Source organism: Camelus bactrianus, chromosome 1, assembly GCF_048773025.1.
Source record: "Camelus bactrianus isolate YW-2024 breed Bactrian camel chromosome 1, ASM4877302v1, whole genome shotgun sequence".
Classification (NCBI taxonomy): domain Eukaryota; kingdom Metazoa; phylum Chordata; class Mammalia; order Artiodactyla; family Camelidae; genus Camelus; species Camelus bactrianus.
Genome location: NC_133539.1, coordinates 105589483 through 105597690, shown reverse-complemented (window position 1 = coordinate 105597690; position 8208 = coordinate 105589483). Strand labels below are relative to the sequence as shown.

Genomic DNA, 8208 nt, shown 5'->3' with positions numbered 1-8208 from the left:
GCTTAGGAGGGGAGGCTGGCAGGGGTCTGGGGGTGCCAGGATCACCGGTTCAGCTCAGGGCTAGCCTCCAGGCCAAAGTCTCTGTCCTGTCTCTTTAGAAGCAGTGGAGGTGGACAGTTTTTAGTGGGTTTGTGTTTCCAACAACTGAAGAAATAGTCCAGGAGCTCATTGATTCAGGGACAGAGAACACACTCCAAATAGCATTATTGCAAGCTTCATAGTAAATACCCTGCTCATCTGTGACCTTCCTTCCTGCTCCAACTGCCAACTGTCTCTGGATTGATAGAGCCCAGTAGAATGAAGAGCTGGTTTTGAATCCCAGGCCTCCTGTTTCCTAGCTGTGTGATCGTGGGTAAGTAGCTGAATGTCTCTGAGCCATCAACTCATAGCGTAGTTTTGAAGCGTGTGGCCCACACATCCTCAATAAATTTTAGGTTCCATCTCTTCTTTGTCATTTGAGGCCTCTGACTGTGTGTCCTTAACGTCTTTTCTCAACTCTATACCAGTTTCCCCTCAGCTCACCCTCTTGTGCTCTGTCTTCTGTGTCCTCACAGCCAAGTCCCCCTCCTGTAGATCCCTGGCCCGGACACCCTTCTTTTCCTCCTCTTCGTCCATCAAAGCCCCCACGTTCCGGTCTCACTGTGGTCTCCCCCTGAGTCCCCAGCGCCCTGAGCCCTCCCAGTCCTGGTGCGTTTGTTCACACTGCCTCAGGCGGGCAGAGCTTTCATTTCCAGGAAATTGCATGCAAAGATGTGAGCCTGCCTGCTTCAGCTCAGCGAGGCTGTCAGCGCTTTGTGGTCAGTGCCTGTGTCTCACAGCACCTGGTGGTGAGCTGGACACACAGTGGACACTCGCTGAGGGAACAGGGGGACATGTCAAAGCTGCCAGTGATGGATGCTTTCAGCAAACACTCACTGGGCGCCTTGTGGGTGCCTGGAACTGGGCTGGATGCTGAAGATACTGCCACGTTTCCACGGACACAACCCCAAGGACCTTAAGGCTAGTGAAGGATAAATGTAACAAGTAGAGGCTTGTACAAGATGCTTCAAGGACAAGATGGTGGTTGAGCTCAGGGACTAAGTCTTGGAGGACAAGTAGGCATTTGCCTGACTGAGGGTGGAGAGGGCACTCCCGAGAGGGAAGAGCACATGCAAAATCAGGGAGGTGTAGGAAAACCTGGCATTTCCAGGGAGACGTGTGGCTGCAGCATGGCTAAGGGGGAGCAGAGCGGGTGGGAGGGATGGCATGGCTTGACACAGTGGAAGGAAATGTTGGAGAGACAAGGGGGGCCAGGCCATGGGGAGCTTTAGACACCCTAGCAAGATACTTGGCCTCTATCCTGTAGGAAATGGGGAGCCACTGAAAAGTACAGTACAAGAGTGTCACCAGGAAGGAGAGGAGGATGGCAGAGACATGCAGTCATGCTAATGGGCCCTGGGTATGAGCCTCTGTGCAGGCCAGCCAGCCCAGGAGGAACAGGGCATACGGTGGATGCCGTGGGCAGGGAATGACTCATCCGCCTTCCAGAGGATCACCGGGGTGCACAATGGCAAGTCTTGTTCCTGTGTCGCCACGCCCCTGGGCTCTAGGGATGAGAGCAGGATGTGGAAGTCATCTGCCCACCATCCACAAATCCTCCACCATCTAAACTTCCTCCTTGTACCCACGCTCCAGCACACCGCCCACTGGCCCGTCTCCCTGCCCACTCACTCCTAGCCAGCACTGCCTACCCACCCAGCCATCCTCCTGTCCATCCTTCCAACCATCCATCCATTTTTATTTTAACACAGAGTTTCTCACTTCAGGGCGTAACTAGGAACTATAAAGGATGCAGAGAAAAGCTGGAGGCCTGTGGGGAGCTGCAAAAGTGGCTACAATGCACAATACTTTGTTGCTCCACTTATGGAGAGAGGGGGGTGATTCCCCACCCCTTGAATCTGGGGTGGCCTCATGACTTGTTCTGATCAATAGATTTTGTGGCAGAAGGGATGTTGTAGTAGGTCTGGGCGAGGCCTCCAGACACCTTTTGGAACCAAACATGTGAGTGAGACCAGCCAAGATCAATTGATCGTGGCCCAGAAGCACCTGGCTAACTGCTAGACTCATGAGAAATAAGAAATGGTTCTCGTTTTAAGCCACTGAGATGTAGACTGATTTGTTTCGCATTAAAGGCTCATTGATGCAAAGAATCAAGGGAGTAGCATATTCAAACTCTTGCTTGCCTCTGCTTGGAGGAACTGTCTCTGCATTTGGACTTCTGGGGCCCTGGCCAAGGCGTTTGCCTTTACTTTCCTTAGCAGACGTTGAGCGGATGTAGAGCAGCCCCAGACGAGAGATGGTTGCATGACAACAGGGTGTGAGAAGCATCAAGGAGCAGCTTGAAATCTTCCCTTCCACAAAGCCTGATGAAGATGATGGTGACGATGAACCCAGCCCTTGTGTGAGGGCTCCTGTGACACGTGTTGTGACCATGATCTGATTTAATCATTGAGCCTCATGATGGGTAGGTATTCTCCCATCACTCTTTTATAGATATAAACAACCAAGTTGGAGAGATTAAGGCTCAAGTCTACACAGTTTTAAGTCAAAAAATAGCATGGTTCTAACTCAGTTCTGTGTAATCCCAAAGGAGGTGTCCTTTTCTGTGGTTACTGCTCTGGAGGGATTTCTCTGTGCTGCCTCCTTGGAGGTGTGAGGTGGGTTTCGATCTTTGTTGAGCTCACATCTTCCAGTGAGTTCTTTCTGTTGATCTGGGGTCCACCTGAGGAACTGAGGAAACCAGGGTGTTTGGGTCTCTGGATGACCGGGCAACCATGTTGGATCCAAGGTCAGGGGGGCACCATGCAGCTTGCGGCAGAGAAGACAGAGCAAGGAAGGAGGTTCCGGGAGGAAAGGGGCAATGAAACAGGAGTACAGCTGGTCAACTTTGGGCTTGGGATTGGGCTGACTTGCCCTGTGTGCACTGAGAATCCATGCGGGGTGAGGGGAGGGGACCCTCACAGTCCAACTCAGAGTTGGTCTGGAAATCTGCCTACCCTGACCACCCCCAGTCCATTCCAGTCTTTCCAGGTCAGGCAGTTTGAATGAATTTCTCCTTATTGACACTCTGACCCTTCTCTGATTCAGAGGGACAGAAAATCCCTTGTCAGCCTCAGTCACCTAATACAAAGCAGTCCCAACAAGAGCTTGGAGGAGGGGAGGTCCCCGGGGACCAGATCAGGAGGGAGGGTGTTCTAGGAGGTGGAGCTTGAGAGGATCCTGAGGAGTGAGTGATGTGCAGAGAGGCTTAGAGAGGCGGGCTGGGTGTCCCAGGTTAGAGAAATGGCCCACACGAAAGTTCAGAAGTGGGAAACCTGTGGCTGTTAATAGAGGCAGACAGGATTTGAAGCTGTCAGAGGCGAGGGTTCGTGGATGAGCCATCAGAAGACAGGCAGGAGCAAAATGGAGTGACTGGGCTTGGGGGCTCAAATGCTGACTGAGGAGCTGGGTCTTTTCCTGTGAGGTGCTGAGAGGATGCTGACGGTTCTTGATACCAGAGGGACAGCAGCTCCATATAAAGAAATTTTAGGAAGAATGGCCTTGGAAGGGGTGAAGGGCAGATGCTCTGCATCTTCTAAAAGCTCTACAGAGGACACACCCTTCTGCATTTCTTCTTCCTTTTCCCGACTCTCAGATAGTATATCCCAAAGAGAGACCACTTGTCTCTGTCCTGGGGTTTTGTGACAACTTGGATCCCCAGCTCACTCCAGCTTACTGACTCACAGTCTGGGTGAGGCCAGAAAAGGGCACTTTGACCAGGCTCTGCAGAGGATTCTTGTGCTCCCTGTATTTTGAAGACCCGACTTCTGGCCTCTTTACTGCTTTGTTGTCCTGGCCCCTTCCCTGCACCCTGGCTCAGCACTGGAGGATGCTGGGTGTGCACTGGATACTGGGCTCTCCCAAGAGCCTGGGAGCAACCTGGGGGCAGGGCCTTGGCTTTCCTGCCTCTACTAGCAGGAGCTTGGTAGTGTTAGTCATCAGCACCATGGGAGGACCCTGTGAGCATGTGTAAGTGCTAAGATTTGAAATCATGTCCATGGCTGGCCCAGTGTTAACATGGACATGAATGGGCTTGGCCTGGCTCTTCCAGGAAGACACTATTGCTCATCACTGCCACCATCACCCAGTCCACTGCTGCCAGGCTTTCCAGCTGGACTGTGCTCTGGTCTCACTCGTTCACTCACTGTGTGTTTGAGTTAGTTTTCCTTTTTTCCCTGCCTCCTTCCTTCCTTCCTCCTCCTCCTCCTCTCCCCCACTCTTCCCTTAGCTACAAGCAACAGAAACAAATTATGGAGAATTTAGGAAATAAGGAAACTTACTGGAAGGATTACGAAGAATCTTGGGACAGGAGACAGGAAAGACAAATGGGACCCTGTGTGGGGAACTGGTTAGGACCAGACCACCAGGACAGACCAGCCCCAGCCGTTTTTAGTGGTAGCTGTGTTCCGGATTTAAATTCTGGGGAGTGAGCCCCTGGATATGCCTGGCCAGACTGAAGCCAGTGAGGAAAATCCTTAAAAGGAATTCAAGGTGCCGTTAGGAAGGGGCAGTGTGCGCCAGGCCTTCACCAGGTCATCTGGATGTCCATCTGTGGGGCACGTGGCCCCAGCACTGTGAGACCCTGAGCCTTGTCCTCTTGCACTAGGGAGGAACAGATCTGACCCCATATTGGATCTGTTTCTTTTACTTTAACCTTTGTGTTCTATTGCTTTTGCTACAAGTTAATCACTAAAGGGATGTTGCCTGTAAGTTAAAACTATACATAACGGCCCATCTCTGGGAACCCTGCCTCCCAGGTGATGAGCATTAAGCTAAAATACCTTTGTTTAGTTCACAGGAAACTTCCTGACCAGGCTTACTTGTGAATGGCTGCAGGAAGGAAGCAATGAACACATCCCCCAACCAGGACTTTAACCCCTGCCTCTTCTAGTGTAAAAGAAGCTTGAATTCTAACTCAGGGAGGATGGTTCTTTGGGGCACTAGTCCACCATCTTCTCGGTCTGATAGCTTTCCAAATAAAGTCACCCTTCCTTACCCCAACACCTTGTCTCTTGATTTACTGGCCTGTTGTGCTGTGAGCAGTATGAGCTTGGACTCGGTAGCAGGCTCAGGGTGCAGTCAGGGTGGGGAGACAGCCATGGAAACGGGGGCAACCAGGGCGGCTGGGGCTGTGACAGTGGGGCTTGCAGGGGCCGTAGGGTTATAAAGCAGAGGCGCTCCCCGGCTTGGTGGGAGGGAGGTCGTGGCAGAGGTTAGGAAGGTCTCTGGACAACATGACATCTTGAGATGCCAGGGAAATCCACCCTCACTTCACAAACATCCGTTTGCACAAACTTGCCGTGCTTCTGCCAAGAAGCCAGTTGGGTTTTGGCCAAGTTAGGGCTCCCAGGGGTGTTGTGAGGGTCCAGACAATGCCCTGGGCTGCTGCAGGGGACTAAGACCTGCACCTGGCTCGACACGCCATGTCCCGAGCTTGATGCAGCCTCTCCTCGGGAAGGAAGACCTGCGTCCTCTGCAGGATCCCGCTAAGGGACTCACAAGTCCAGCTGCAGCTCACTTACTCTGCCTTCCCCAGGGAAGCCAGGCTCTCCCAGACCCACAGGACTCAAGCCCATGCCTGTGGGCCTGGGGCAGGGGTAGGGGTCGGGGTGGAGTGGACTCCATCTAGCTTCTGCCCAGCCTGCCCTTGACCCCGGCCCATCCGCCCACAGTGGAGGGGGGGAGTGAAGAAGGAGTGATTGACACCTGGCTGCCATCCCACCCTTCCTTCCCTTTCTCCCTCCAGGAGCATGTGTCTCCCACCAGCATCCCTTCCTGTGGCACGGCCTCAGCAGAGCAGGAGCAGGAGGGGCGTACCCAAACGGCCGGGTCACTTTGGGATTTTGTGGGCGCTTACCTGGGTGTTGGAAGTGTCCATCCCTTTCCTCCCTGACCACCCTCTGCCCTTGCAGAAAAATCACCGCCACGTGGACTAGGTGGACAAGTCCATCCCGGGCCAGTGAGTCTCTGAAATTCTAGATTTGTGACACTGAGGCAGGGTTTAGGGTGGGGGGGGGTCACGTGGACGCAGGTGTGCGGCTGCTGGGTGATGAGCAGCAGGTGAGGCTCCTAGAAGCCAGTCCGGGGAGGGGGCAGCGAGGGAGGAAGCATTAGAGGAAGAGGAGGAGGAGCGGGATGGGGAGGGGGCGGGGGGGGGAGGTGGGGGAATGTCAATTTCCTCTTTCTCTCTAGTTTCTCGAGAACCTTGTTTACATGTTATTTAGGTGACTTCGAGGAGTTCCTGTGTACAAAAAGAAAAAAGAATCCTTGACGAAGGCACCCAGCAATCCGGGAATAACGTTTACCTACTGACTGCTGGGTCTCTCTGTGGAGACGGAGCTCCTGAAATTCTTCCTCACAGATTACCTACTGAAATGAAGAGAGAGATACTGCTTTGGCTTGTATGAAAGATAAATGAAGGTGCCTCCCTGCAAAGGAGTAAGGAAATGAAAATTTAAGCCGCTCTATGAGATTGTCTTTTTTCAAAAAATTCAATTTACTTAAAAAAAAAATCAATCTGGTAACATCGATTAGAATAAAAAGGACACATACCATTTGACCCAGCAGTACCACTGCTGGGAATCTATCCCACAAAAGCACTGGCTTGTATGGGTTTATGTATAAGGGTGTTTACTGAAGTAAAAATCTGGGAAAGAAACTTTTTAGATAAGAGCTTTGTAAATGGCTCCTTTGAGTTCGTGTTCCTCATATTATTAAGTGTGTGTGTGTATAAAAGGATTCCGAGTGCACATGTGCTTCAAAAACACTGATTTATACAAAGTTAAACAGGTGTGTTTATCATGGGCTTCTCAGAGCTATTAAGATGCTTATTCAGATACTATTTTATGAAATATTTATTAAGCTCCCATTGTGAGCCAGGAGTTGTGCTGGGGAAAATGAACAATGAACAAATTCTTGCTTTCAGGGAACTTGGAGTTACTGCCAAATGAGTCATTTCAAGAGTGATGAAACTCTTTTACAAAAGAGGAGAGCAAGGAGCTAGGAGTACAGGGGGCAAGTCTAACTTAGTTGGGATTCAGAGAGGACTTCCTGGAGGAAGCGACTTGAGGCGGAGAACTGAAGAAGAAATGGGAATTAACCCAAAGGAGGGGAGAAGGGAGACAGCTTGCAGGCAGAGGGAACCACATATGCAGAAGCACTGATGATCAGGGAAGGGTGGGTGTGAGAAACTGCAAAAAGTCAGCCAGGCTGGAGCAGAGTGAAAGGGCCAAGGGCCTGGGGCGGGTGGGGCAGGAGGAAAGTTGAGGGGGAGGATGCGAAGAGCAGGATCCTCACTGGTAAAGCATGTAACGAAGCTCAGGAGGATTTTTTAAAGACACCTTTATTGAGGTGTAATTTAAACACCACAAAATCTACCTATTTTATGTGTGTAGTTTGATGACCTTTAGTACATTTATATACTTGTGCAACTGTCACAGCAATCTAGTTTTAAAACATTCCTGTCACCCCCCAAAATTCCCTCGTGCCCATGTGCAGTCAATCCCCACTCCTACCCTCAGGCAACCACTGGTCCGCCTTCTGCCTCTGTAGTTTTGCCTTTTCTGGAAATCTCATATTAATGGAATTATGTAACACATCAACCTATATGCCTGGCTCCTTTCACTTGGCATGTCTTTGAGGTTCATCCACTTTGTTTCAGTATCTATCACTAGTTCATCCTTTTAATTGCTGAATAGTATTCCCTTACATGGACGTATGTAACACATTTGTTTATCCATTTACCAGTTGATGGGTATCTGAATTTTCCCAGTTTTGGGTTATAATGAATACTGCTGCCATAAACATTCACAGCCAAGTCTGAGTGGATAAACGAGTTCGTCTCTCTCGGGCGGATACCTAGGAGTGGGATTGCTGGGTTGATTCTAACCATTCCAGCTGGTAGCTCACTGTAGCTCTCTAAAGACAGACGGGGCTGAGCATCTCTTCTGTGCTTATTTGTCATCCTTACGTCATCTTTGGTGAGGTGTCTTGTTTCTGGGATTCCACATTTGATGACTTGCTTGAAGCACTCACAAGTCTCAGAGGCAAAGGGTTATTATGGTGAAAGGATGCACAACAGGGCTGGCCAGGGGAAAAGGCACATGGGGTGGAGCCCGGAGGAGCCCAGGT

The 8208-nt window shown here is 50.9% G+C and overlaps 1 long non-coding RNA gene across 1 annotated transcript; it reads left to right on the top strand.

Annotated features, from left to right (window-relative positions):
- On the top strand, positions 1 to 6739 carry LOC123616083 (uncharacterized). Its single transcript, XR_006723939.2, has 4 exons — positions 1 to 352; positions 2298 to 2503; positions 5825 to 6037; positions 6303 to 6739. It is a non-coding gene; the product is annotated as an uncharacterized LOC123616083 (long non-coding RNA).
- The last annotated feature ends 1469 nt before the right edge of the window (positions 6740 to 8208 follow it).